The 12,547-nt window shown below is 39.7% G+C and overlaps 1 protein-coding gene across 3 annotated transcripts in view; it reads left to right on the top strand.

Moving 5' to 3' along the window:
- The window catches only part of Gli3 (GLI family zinc finger 3), a 273,034-nt gene that overhangs the window by 5,938 nt on the left and 254,549 nt on the right, over positions 1-12,547 (top strand). For all 3 annotated transcript variants that reach the window (XM_047562531.1, XM_047562532.1, XM_047562530.1), the window contains exon 2: positions 8,874-9,038. The gene's annotated coding sequence lies outside the window, so the exon portion shown is untranslated. The remainder of the gene's footprint in view (positions 1-8,873; positions 9,039-12,547) is intronic.

The following is a 12,547-nucleotide window of genomic DNA, read 5'->3' as shown; positions in this document are numbered from 1 at the left end:
TGATTGTGTACTTGTGGAATTTTTATACCACAGAATTAAATTAATTCAATATTGGGAGATAAGTGTGATTTTCAAAAAGTGCCTATTGAAATAACTTCAGAATGCTGCATGACATTTATGTTTGCTTATTTCCAGGTGGAAATTTTTAGGTTTTGCTGCTTGGACTTTTTTGTTTTTTTTTTTCTTTTTGAAGATTACATAAAATGCCTAACAAGACTCCAGAGTGCTTTACATTACAAACTATCGATTTTTACAAAAAGAGACTGAAAACTCACCATTTAGATGAAAGATAAGTTTCAAATTGCAGTAATGAAGGAATGAGGCAGTTAAGCCCTGTTATTGATTTCATTTTGTGATATATTTAAAAAGAATAATTCATTCTGAAGAAAGTTATCAGTGTGTAGAGAAATCTCATCCAGGAGCTTAAGAATGAAGCCTTAATGACTCACATCTATGGAAACCTGGAATAGAATGACCAGATGTGTGGACCAGGCCACACCACTTGAGGACAATGTCTGTTGTTTGAACTGTGGATGTTAAAATGAAATTCCATACCAGAGAGTCTCATTGGAGGGTGTGTACTTTGGTGTGGGTTAGATTAGCAGTTCTGTGCCTGCAAAGGGTCAGAAATAAGACAGCTGGAGAATGCTGTGTGTGAATAAGCAAAGTTTACAGGATAAGTGAACCGTAGATAGTTTTTACAAAATAAGCCTTAATTAAAAAATAACTCCTAAATTTGAAAAGGTGGCTTTGAAAATTATGGTCAAGATGGAAGAATCAAACATTTAAAAATTAGGAGAATAAGGTGTGGTGAATAGTCCTTCACAAAAACTATGTTAAGTTTCCTTGAATTATCTGTAGGTGATTTTAAAACCCAGAAGATTTTGGTCTAATATTTATGAAGGTTTAAAGATCAGTTACTATTCATAGAACATGCAGTCTACCCCCTTAAACGTTATTGTAAAGACATACATGATTCTGGGAATTCAAAGTTAGATAAGTTCTATATGAATAATTAAACATTGCATTTTCTTTTCAAAATATGTGGAAACTTTTAATTCCTTTAAATCTCAGTGAAGCCAGAGAAGGGACCCATTCGATCAGTCATGATGCTTTTGTGATATATGTGGGTTTATGGAGAATGCAGTTTTCATGAGCTTAACTAATCTATAGCTGATAACTGACTACAGATCTCAGTTTCTGAAGATTGTCTGTATACAGCAACCTGCAGAAAGTGAGGATACCAGTTTGTGCCACATTAATGCTCATTCTTTAATGGCACCTGCTATGTAGGCTGCTTCCTGCAAAGTGCAGCCAAAGCACAGGGGACTGATGTTTTATAGTTTTGCAGAACTCAGGAATGGTAACATATTAAATAGAGATCTTATGCTCTCCTGGAATGTTTGTTATAAGTACTTCTGGCATCTGAAAAAGAGTAGCTCATGATCTTTTCTTTTAAATACACAGGTCAAAGAGTAAAACTGACCCACAAATATGCCATCAATTATTTTAACTGAAATATCATTGATTACTTTGATATTGAATGGGCTTTTCAGTGGTTGAAATTAACACAGATTTCTTAAAAGTTCAAATGTAGTTAATTTCCAAAAACCAAATTCCCTTAATCCATAGCCAGGCAGTTATATCCCTTTTGAGTAATTCCATTTTGGGATATCTGTCATGAATACTGCTTGTCTGTGATCAGAAGCATCAGAAATGCAGGAAAGAAAGATTGAAAACAAGAGGTAGCATATTTGGGGAACCCTCTGTGCTACTAATGACCACTTGGACAGATAGCAAGCTCTTATTTGCAGTTAAGGTTTTGAGCTTTCCTGACCATGGGGAAAAACAATCCTATATAGAGGAGAAAAAATTGTACATTAAAAAATACTATAGTTAAAAATTCATGAAGATTTCATTAAGAACTTATGAAGTTGGGCCTCTTTTCCTGCAGAAAAAGGAAGGCAGTGCAGACAGGAAGAGAGAGGAAGCCTTAGAAATCCTGGGAACTGTTGGTGTGTCACAAAGGTTATGCATACCTAATTGATTTTAAGTTCAGAAAGATATTTTGAGCACAAGGAATGGTCAACCACATTACAAACTTAGAAGAGGTTTTCTTCAATGCATGATTACATGAGAGGCACTGAGCTGTTTTAAATTTCCTACGTTTTGCTCACTGAACCTGAAGACTGTTTCTCACTTCCAAAATTGAGGAAAAAGTTAAAGTCAGTGTTAGCTTGTGTTTCTCTTTTCTGTAAAAATTATCTTCCTAAATGACTTATTTTCTTTAGGATGTGAGTTGTATAATAGCTATAGGAAGGTATAAATATTTAATAGAAAATTTTCCTAAATGTTGCTCCAAGAGCAGCATCCTGAAGTAGCAGCTGATCTATTAGTTATAAAGTGTGAGAGAAGTGTCACTCTCTGTGAAAGAAGTGACATAGGGGACGCTGCCTCAGAAATCTCTACCCTGACTGATTTCTTCTGGAATTTTACCAAAGTAGGGAGGTCATTCAGCTTACCAATATACAGAAAGATGTAAATGAACGTGATTTCTCTGAAGGAAAACCTTATTCCCCTGGAGCAGTGGTTCCCTCACCTATACACAAGCATTTCTCACTTTAGGCCTCATCATGGTGCTGTTAATAGCATTGCTTTGCCTACTGAAATGTTTTCTGTTTGTGATTTTTCATAGCCAGTAGCTGTTCTGACCTATCAGAAACTGATCAGATTATCATTAGGCATTTAACTTGGTTGTTTTGAATCTTTAAATGAATGGGGGGGTGGGGAACAAAGCCAAGTTCAGGCAACTTAAAAATAAAACCCACTGCATTAGGGAAATAAATGATGTACTTTGTTCAGGAAAGATGCTTTAGCAGTTTATAACTGCAGCTCCATTTCATTTTAGTTTAGAAAGTCGCCTCATTCAGTTCAAACATCACTTTCAACGATGGCTTTACCACTGATGCTTTCTTTAAAAAATATTGTGTTTAAACAATAGAGGAATCCTGCTTGCTGGGTTGGAGGCTTCACTGTAGACCTTCTAGGGGGAAAAGGCTGATTTTTGCACACATTTCCAGAATTAGGATTTTTCATGCTCTTGACTACTATACCTAAAGCCTCTGTGGTGGTGAAGGTTGATTTGAAACTTCAAGGAGGGCTTCCCTGAGAGACAATGAGGCCATGTGTCTGCCTTAACCATTCAGCACCTACATCTATTTGTGTCAATTAATGAAGAAAAAGTATTATGGGGGCCAGGTTAATAGTGAATTAGAATTCTTGTGAGTGAAGCACACATCCATGGTTTCCTGAAGAGTTTCAAGTGTTCCCCAGTGTTTTATTGTAGTTTCTCTCTCTCTCTCTCTCTCTCTCCACACACACACACACACACACACACACACACACACACACATCTGCACTGCAAAGTACCTGCAGGGTTACACCTTCCTAAATTCAGCTAGTTAAAACGACTGTATGAATGTAACCAGGACCCTCCCTTACGACTGTTTGCTGGGTCAACTGTAGAGAGTTTGCAGATGCCCAGGGATATTCCCAAGGAGCAGGGTAACTAATGTGATCCAAATTGATAAGGGCTGCTTCTGTGCACTACAGAGGGACTGCCGGGCTCTGCTGGCGCTAGACACCGCCCCCCCCCACCGTCTCCTTGCCCGCCTTCCTCCCCCCACCCCGCCCTGTCCCCACCCGCCAGTGTTTTTCCCTTTCCCGCGGCCTGGCTGCCGGACATGCATTGTCTCCCGAAAGGCCGCTTCAGGAATGTGGATCAAAGCGGGGCCTGGGAGCACCTCCTCTGCTCCCAGATACCCAGAGCTATTTCTGAGAAATGCACCATACTCTGTTTGCCGGCGCACTGACCGGGGCGCGCCAGGGGCCGGGAGCACTCGGCGTGGACTTCCCCGCGCTGATGTAATGATGATGGATGCGGCGACACCGCGCTCAGACGGCGCTGCGCGGACCCGGCCGCTCGCTAATGAATTGGCCGCGCCGCTGCAGCGGCGGAGAGGGACAGCCGGCGAGGAATTAAGACGCAGGCGCGGGGAAAAGTGGTTAAGGTGTGAAAAACGTGCATTGCAACTGTCTGAGGTGACCGGACAGGAAGTGAAAGAGCTTTCAAACAAAATAGACCCCAACACACAGCCCGATCAGAATAATTAGCATAATAAATGGGGACTCGTCATTGTAAAGAAGAAAGTTTCGGTTTGAAACCATCCCTCCCTTCCACCATGCATTACTAAGTGGCGACTCTAAAGCAGACTTCTTGAGGTGTTTGGTGTAAAGTGTGGTTTAAAATATGGGTCCTCCTGAAGAATTCTTGAACTTAGGAATATTGTCCTCCTACCCCGCACTGCTTACTTTCAATTGGAAACCTGCGTTACTGCATCACTTGGTCTGTGGCTGCAGGAAGCCTATGTGCTTTGGAGGTTGTAGGTTTAGATTTATCTTTTAGAAAGAAAGGACCCACCTGCAGGCAGGTTGTTAGTAGAAGAGGGATTAGACTTAAAATAGAATCTGGAATGAATTGCGCCCTTGGTTTTGGCTTCAGGAATTACAAAAGGTTCAGTGATAGTTAAATGGGAAAAGTCTGGATTGTTTGTTTTCAGGAGGGTATGTGCATCCTCGGTGTTTTTTTTTTTTTTTTTTTTTAACCTATGAAACTTAGAATTTTAGGAGTCATATACTAGGAGAACAGTTTTTGTTGGTTGCAGGTTTGTGTATTTTTTTTTTTTAAATATTTTTATGTACTCAAGCTGCTGAACTCAAACATCAGCTACAAACTCCCCCACCCGCCCTTAGGCACGAAAGTCAAGGGGCATGCAGCAAATCTTGCATGTAACATTTCAGTGGTGAAAAGGACTGAAGGGAAACTGCTTGGAGTAGCAGGGAAACTGTATCAGGCGGGAAAATGTCTCCTTTCATCCACATCTGAAAAACAGTGGCATGTTTCCTTCAGAGAAAAGTCTTTGAAGTGAGGCACAACTTATTTTTTTTTTTTCTTGATACTAATGTTCTAAATAAGTTAAACGTTATTATTTAAGATACTAGGTTTTAAGAGTAGAGCTGTGGAGCCCATTATGGGTAGGATTCCATCAGAACATTTTACTGGTCACTTCTATACCTAATGCTTTAATGAATCAACTCAGGACTGAGTTTCCAAAGCCCTCACTGTCCTATGAAAAGCTACCACCTCAGCTAGAAGCAGCCATCTTTTTCAGCTCATTGAGTTTCCTCCACAGTTTGATTAAAGGTGGGTTACCAAAACGTGAAAACTTTCTCTTGATAAGAGACAGAAACAAAATTGTGTTTTTCTCAGTAAAATAAGCTGTATAATTTATAGGGATATACAAGAAGCAGATGTCTGCTTTGGCAAGTTGCCATTTTTATAGCCCCATTTCAAGCATCAACCACACTTTTAAATAATTAGTTACTAACTAATGAGATCCAAAAATAAGTGTCAAAATAGAAGAAGGGGGTAGACTCTTGAGTGACCAAGGACCCATTTAAAAAAAAAAATCCATTTCAAACAGGGGTAGGAATTAGTATTCTTTAGACCATTAATTAGTGCGATTTCAGGCAGCGCCTGGAGCTTTACCTCTTCTCACATGAGCCTCTCTCTGGTGATGAGTATTGGGAGGGGTTTATTGCTTTGTTAAAATGAAGTCCTTTGCCTTGGGGGAAAGCCAGCAACTCCACAAAAACCAAGTTTGTCAAGGACTTTGGTGACTTGTCTTCCTACTGTTAATTAGCTTCCTATACCAAGGAGAAGACTTAGTTCTAGAAATTCCATCTCTTAATAGGGTTTTCGGGGCCTCTTGCATGTTTCTGTGTGCAGTTTTAACAGTAGACTGTATTCAAATTCAACCAATAAAACCATATATGGGTTTTGGAGGAAATAATTAGAGTATAGTTAAGTGCCTGTTTCTCAGTGGTTAAGAATAGAATACTTGGATAAAGTATTCCTGTTAAAATTTTTGTTTTTACATTTGCCAGTTTTAAAAGAAGCACCATATATAGAATAAATGTATGTAACTAATTCAGTGTGACTAAAATCAAGATACTGCAGACTTCATTGAAGTCACAGGGTCATCAATGTGGTAATTTACTTACTCATTAAACAATCTTTCCTGTACTAGGTGCTGGGAAGATAGAAGCCTTGTCCTCATGGGGCTTAGAACCTGGAGGGGGTGATGGACATACTGCAAAGACTTTTCTAGGTGAAAGTTTATCATTGTGATGGATGCTGAGATAAGTTGTGTAAGGTGTGAATTCAGTATTCTGGAGTGCATCCTTGTTCATGAGTTTGTCTACTCTTTGAAGGATTCCATTAGGTTCTCTTTTACAAATCTAAAGCAGAGAGCAAAAATAAACTTGTGGAACAACTGTTTGAAAGCTTTAGTGAGCCTGACAATTAGTACTTGTTTAAAATACAAGTTCCAGGTGCCACCCTCCAAGACAGATGCATTGCCTTAGAATTGGACCTGGAATCAGAATACCTAGCAAGCACTGTAGCAACAATGTTACAAATGGTTTCCAGTATCACTCTAGGAAACAGTGACGTGGGTCCAGGTTGAGTTGTACTTGTGACATACTTTAATTTTCTTTATAAGATTATTATTTATTATTTTTCTGAAGATGAACTCAGGGATGCTTTACCACTGAACTACATCTTCAGTTCTGCCCCCTACTTATAAATTTTGAGACAGGTTCTCCTTAAGTTGCCTAGGCTGATTTTGAATTTATGATCCTCCTGCCTCAGCCTCCTGAATCACAGGATTGCAGGAATGCACCATCAAACCAGCCTCTTGTGACATATTTTGAAGATGATATTTAAATCAGTTTTGGGGGACACATTTAAAAACCAGTTAATTGCACATTCTGAGATTGTTAGAGCTAGAAGGGACCATCTCAGATTTCTCTTTAAGGATTCTTTATCAGGACTCATGGAAAAGTTTTAGAGGGTCTGTGATCCCTTGGAAATGAAATGTACACTTTGGCATTTCAGGGTATTTCTGGGAAGAAGATCCTTAACTTTTAGCATGTTCTTAAGAGGATGTGCTTCTCTCCTACCCCAAAGGAGGAGGTGGGGGCGGGAAGGATCTAAAGCTACTGTCTGATTCTGTCATTTGACAGATGAGACAACTGAGGGCTTAGCAACAGATTGCTGGAGGTTGAGTGCTGGACAGCTCCAGGGGCACCATTTTGGTGGCCCTGGCCTTTGGACTTGGACCTGGTGGCAGCCCTGCTGAGGGACGCCTGCAGCCCCTTCACTGTTCTACCCTTTGTCAATGCTCTTTGAAGGCTGTTTCTGAATTTGGAGTGGATCTTACAATTGATATGCAAATTTAACTTAGTGCTTCTTTTTTCTTTTATTCTACAAAAGCTGTTCTTAAATAACTTGTGTGTTTTCCAATGAAAGGACACTGGATAATCTCAAAAAAGAAATGGAAGTTAGTGGAGGAGCCAGTGCTCACAGTACCATGTGGCTTCTGGTTCTTAAGCCTTCTGGTTACTTGAAATCTAGGTCAAGGGGAATTTATTGTATGCAAAAGAATTTGCAGTTTCCTTGCCTATATGAGTTAAAAATGACCTAAACATATTTCATCTGGCATTTTAACTTTTTGAGCCAGTTAAGCAGTTGCTTATTTTATTTCAGTAAATCACTGTTTTGATTGAACACTGTGGTGTCTGCTAAATGTGGAAAAATAAGCAGATGACTAGACGGACGAAATGCCTACCATGGGTGTTGCATCTAGATAGCTTGAAGAAAACATGAAAACATGCCAGAGAGGGGACTTTTCATCTTGTATTCTTTGTAGGTGTAGAACATTACTGTAAAAAGAGAACATGAACTAAATAGAGTGAAAATTGATGAATGAGGAGTTAGAGCAATTACCACATGAATGAAGCTAGTGAAAGACAGACAACTGAACTTGCCTTTAGTTTAGTTTCATATTCCTAAGTGATCCCAGTCTTTGCTTTCAGTGATCTTTTGACTTTTCCTTGTGGAATTGAGAGCATGCTGTTCTTTACCTTTGCTTAAACATCAAATGAATTGAAACTCATGTTTTAAGAAGGTTTAAAGAATATGGTTTACCGTGAACGATTTTGAATTAAGAAATTTACTGCAGTTCAGATATCTTCATAAATGAAGGAAAAATTACTGTCTGGCTAAATTCTCCTCTGATTCAGAACTTTGAGTTGGACACTTTTTTTTTTTTTTTTTTTTTTTTTTTTTTAATGGTATGGTGATTGAACTCAGGGGCACTGGATCACTGAACCACATTCCCAGTCCTATTTCGTATTTTATTTAGAGGCAGGGTCTCACTGAATTGCTTGGCACCTCGCTTTGCTGTAACTGGCTTTGAACTTGAGATCTCCTGTCTCAGCCTCCTGAGCCGTTGAGATTATAGGTGTGCACCCCTGGGCCGGGTGGACACCTCTTTGGCCATTATAATTTATAATTTAAAAAAATCTGCCCTGCTTTTGAAGTTGTCCTAATAGCCTTTCCCAGTAAGTTGACTACCTGTAGAGAAATTTGTAGACATGGCTTCAAAGAGGAGTGTGGCACTTGGGTTTCATACTGTAGACACATGTGGAGATTGAGTTGTTTAGATCATGGGAAAACTTTCCACTTTGTGGCTGTTTCCTGCTGTTCTCCTTTTGCATGTGTTGGATGGCATTTGACTGGCTTGTGAGGACTTGGAAGCATGATGGGCACTGCAAACTGTGGAGAAATGCTGTTCAGATGTTGAATTTTTGCTAAAGCTTTAGGCTCTGCTCAGGTGACAGGTGATGGGGCACTTCTGAGTGAGGTCTTCCTTTTCTATCATTACTGATGGCACTGTGACTTTTTGTAGGCGTTCCTTCTAGAAGAGAGCTGAAGTAATGAGAAGACATCATGGAGGCCCAGTCCCACAGCTCCACGAACACGAGAAGAAGAAAGTTGAGAATTCCATCGTGAAGATGCTCCACTCGAACAGATGTCAGCGAGAAAGCCGTGGCCTCCAGCACCACTTCCAATGGTGAGCAGCCACAGGGATTACCAGCAGCCAAGCCTGCAGTCATTTTATGTTCTCTGCATTCCTTGGGAATTGAGCATTTGCACCTGGACCGGTGTTTGTTCTATGAGAGGCTAAGGAAAGCAAATGGGGTGGCAGGGTGTGGAATGGACAGGCTTTAGTAATCTCTATTTTGGCATCCAACCTACCCGTTTTCTTCCAATTTTCTAATTTGAGATGTAAATGTGATAGGTTATTTATTATAGGAAGTTCCTGTTTTGGCATTTTGGAAGTCATCTTGATTAGTCTGGCAAGAGTTCAAAATGCTTTGCATTTTACATGGAAAGTCTATATGAGTGGAATAATTAGTTTTTATAAAAGACACAAAAGTTGTCTTGTCAAAATTAGCGACAGGGGTCTCCCCTTAACACATTTTAAGTAGTCTGTACTAAAGGATTTTAAAATTCAACAGTTGAATCTCAAGGTAGCATTAGTATCTTGAGGTGGGTTTCATTGTTGGATTATACAAATTTAATTAACTTAATTGTTTTCAGAGATAACAGTTACCGTTTCTATACGCTGTATTTCTAAAATTTAAGCAAAGTGTTGAGAGGCATTTCAGTTGAAGCATGGAGTATGGAAAATAAATTCCAGAAACCCCTGTGGTAAGAACAGACTGAATAGGTTAGTGGTAACCTTTGCTTCCTTTGCAGGTTTTTCCACCCTTGTAGGCCATTAAGGCTTTGCTTTTTGTGGATTCACAGCCATTCCTGACCTCTCTGAATTTCACTGCACTTCTCCACGTGCCCCTTAGGTTGAATAAGCTGGCCCACTCTCCAAGTTCCTGGATACTGTGTATCTGGGCTCACTGATTTGCATGAGCCAACCTGCTCCCTCCTTGCCTGTGGGCTTATAATTTTATTTATTCCAAGAAAGATTTTATTAGGTTGATTTACTTTTTTTTTTTTTTTTTTTTTTTTTAATGCACAAATTGGAGAGTCAGAATCTGCTCTGGAATGTAACTGTAGCCCAAACCTTCACCTCCAAGGATAGGTATTCCTAAGGATCCTGACTGCTGGCTTCTGGTCTCCTTCCTTCACCTGGTTTTAAGAGTAGGTGCCTCTGGCTGTGGCCAGGGAAGGGAGGGAGCTGACTGGCAAACCTACTAGCTAATAAGTCCAGTTTTGCATTGATCCTTCGGCAGATTTATTTATGCTGGGTTACCATAATGAATTTACATATGCATATGCGAACATATGTCTATATGTCTCCTTTATTGTGTATTTATTTAGGATTGAAGCTTGTTTTAATTGAGCCAGGAATATTTGCATTATTTTTCCAATGTGGTTATGGAAGCATATTTCCCCTTAAAAACTATGCAATCCTGTTTCATTTTCTGCAATTTTTAAAAATTAGCCAATTTATTATTTCAGAAATAGAATCAATACACACAGTATTGGTTATCAGATAATTTAATAACAGTTTTGTAGGCTAAGACCTTTCTGCACATCAGGCTTCATGAAACATCAACTTTCCGTTGTCTTTATAGTTTGTGTAGGTGTGGGTAAGCATGTGTGGCTGTGGGTGAGGAAGAAAGAGTCCGGGTGGGTGAGGCTATGGTGGAGCATGGGTGTGTGGTATGTGTGAGCACATGTGTATGAGGACAGGCAAGAACCAGAGCGGTTGATGGAAGATGCTATTGCACTGTGTGGAACCTGCAGAAGCCACTATCCTGCTTATGAATGCTAGCAGTCTTCACCGTGATCCCTTCTTAGGAAGATGCTCTGCTTCTGCCACTCGCACACAAGACACATGCTCAGGAAGTATTTTACTGCTGCCCTGTTTATCTTGAGACATATTTTGACCACAGGTTCTCCTCATGACCCTATTGAGGGTGATTGGCAACAGAATTAACCAGAGCAGCCCCATGGAGGGCAGGAAAGTTCCAGAGAAAACTAGTCAGGGAAGGAGCAGTCATGACTTACAAAAACCTGTCCTATAGTTTGGAATAATCACAGATCTGTTTCCTAAACCACATTTTACTGGCCTTCCACTCTGGCCAGTCTGTGTCCTTGAAGCCTGCATCTCCTCCATAAATCCTGTCCCATTTGGGGGCAAACGCTCATTAGTCAAGTTCGCAGGGCACATGCCTGAATGATAGCTGTCCTAGAAATCCTGCAAGTCCTGACTGTTTTTTCAGTGTTCCTGTTTCTTCTAAGGGATTGATGACTTTTCAATACTGGACAACAGAGATCCAACCAAATAAAAGAAAAATGGAAATGGTATTTTTAAATTGCTGATTTCAACTGGCAGGAAGATTCCAGGAAAATGAGCAAACACAATTAAAAAGGAAAAAAAGTAAAAGAAAGGAAAACAAAATTCTTTTTGTTTATGTGAATGCTAATAATTACAATGATTCTTTTTACAGAGTTCTCTGTAGTTTTCATCTAACTAGTTTAGAGTCTCTTATAGTCCTGGGACTGTGGTAAGGGGTGTGGATTGCTGGAACTGCAGAGCTTCTTTGTTTTGCAAGCTCCCTGCCTGGTCACACATTCTCCCTCATTCTGTCCTGGCTGCAAAGACCAGTGTGTGGGCTTTGGTCCTGTGTCCTGTGGGTTCAGAGGCCATGGTGTGCAGAGTTTCAAAGGTTGGTGGCTGTGCGATTATGTGCTGGCTGGTGGCTGCCCTTGCTATGACTGTTGGTCATCCATTCATTTGTCTGTCAGTCTGTCTGTCTTTCTTTCTATAAACATTTCAGAAATACCTGGATATCTGCACTGAGGTATTCACAGAAAGGAAAATAGAATTATTTGGATGCTATGACAGGTAGTACTGATTGCTCTGCTTCCAGGGGTTTCTCTGCTTTCTTTACAAAGGTCTGAGCTTCAATTTTAACTGGACAGTCAAAAAATGAATTTAGTGTCAAGAACCAAATGAATGTGATGTATGTGCTTTCTCTCCCATCCCTTTTACAGTTAAAATCAAACACAACAAAAAAGTTTTGTTATTGGTGAAATTATTGGTTAAGTTGACTTAATAACTTTCCAGCTATTATGTCGTATAATTTGTTCTTGATTGTGAGCTCTCAGCCAAACCACGCACATTCCACCATGTCCTTGCAGGTCTGTTTTCTTGCTTTTTTCAGCTGAGTATCTGCTCCTAGATAACATTCATATAGAGTTTGTTTAAGCACACGCAGACTCACAGCCAAAATGCATGGTTCAAAAACCTTGATGACATTTGCTACATAAGATGGAAATTTAAAATAACAAAAAGTGAAAAACTGCTTTAGATTTTGTATGAGAAAAAAAGACAAGCTAGATTGATTTTTGCAACATTTAAGAACCTCTATCTATTATAAAGGCTTTGATATCTTCATGTGGCAACCATGGTGTGCCCATAGTTCAGGTGTGCATAACTCAGTTTTAAGCTTTAGTGTTATTTATGACATGGAATGACAAAGGAGAGTTTTCTGAAAATTTCTAACACTTCCAGTATCATCTGATGTGGTGACTTTCACTATAATACATGTG

Source organism: Sciurus carolinensis, chromosome 8 (assembly GCF_902686445.1).
Source record: "Sciurus carolinensis chromosome 8, mSciCar1.2, whole genome shotgun sequence".
Taxonomy (NCBI): domain Eukaryota; kingdom Metazoa; phylum Chordata; class Mammalia; order Rodentia; family Sciuridae; genus Sciurus; species Sciurus carolinensis.
Note: the sequence above shows the minus strand (reverse complement) of the source record. Positions and strands in the feature narration are given on the sequence as shown.